This window comes from Pundamilia nyererei, unplaced genomic scaffold (assembly GCF_000239375.1).
Source record: "Pundamilia nyererei isolate P.nyererei 1_Seehausen unplaced genomic scaffold, PunNye1.0 scaffold00027, whole genome shotgun sequence".
Lineage (NCBI taxonomy): Eukaryota > Metazoa > Chordata > Actinopteri > Cichliformes > Cichlidae > Pundamilia > Pundamilia nyererei.
Genome location: NW_005187428.1, coordinates 3,184,316 through 3,185,295, shown reverse-complemented (window position 1 = coordinate 3,185,295; position 980 = coordinate 3,184,316).

The window sequence follows — 980 nt, the reverse complement described above, 5'->3', positions numbered from 1 at the left end:
CACACCTGCTTCTTCAATAGCCAAATATCACCTTTAAGAAACACAAGCAATAAGAAACTTAAGTACTAACCCTTAAACTGTAAAAGAAATAGCATGGTAAGCTGTGGATATGATTGCCTTCTGTGTTGTGAATGTTGGGACAGGTCTCACACATTAATCATGCTGCTGGGCAGAAAGTGGTAAACTGGATAGACTTTTAGCATCACATAAGTCATGGGAATAAACCCACAGTGTTTTCAGTTTTCCTTGTCCAGAGTCCCAATGTGAGGTTCTTTTAAGATCTATTACCTTGTACAGAATGTTTTTGTCTGTTTTCAAACACTGAAAAAACAGACTTATATGTAATCACCAAAGAACACATATAAACAAGAAATGAAGAAAGCCACAGGGGTGGGGGTGGGGATAGGCTGAAAACCCACCAGTAGAGTCAGAGTGAGAGGTGAGTTTTCCTCTAGTCAGGTCACCAGGGCTACGACATTTACACAGACAACCAATCACACTTATATTCACACCTACAGTCAATTTAGAATTGCCAGTCAGCCGAACATGAATGTGTTTTGTATGAGAGACAAAGCTGGAGTACCTCGAGAAAACACAAGCAGCACAGGGAGACCGTGAATTTTCCACACAGAAGGGCGCCAGCCAGCTGGTTGATTCAAACCCAGGACTCTCTTGACTCTTTTCAGTGGCTGGTGCCTGGTGCTATGAATGTCTGTTTCTTTGTGTTGGCTTGTCTGTGTGAAGCTTGCATGTTGTCCCTGTGCTTGTTTGAATTCTTACACAATACTCTGGCTTCCCCTGACAGTCCAAAGGCTTGGTTTTAGGTTAATTGGCAATTCTAAACTTTTGTATTTTGACTTTTCTAAGAGACTAAGTAATTGTCTTATTTTAAAATGGTGTGTGCATATGAGTACTGCTGCTGTGCTTGCCCAAAGCCTGGTCCCCTTTAGTTCCCTGTGTAAGAAAATGTCCCGTTTCAT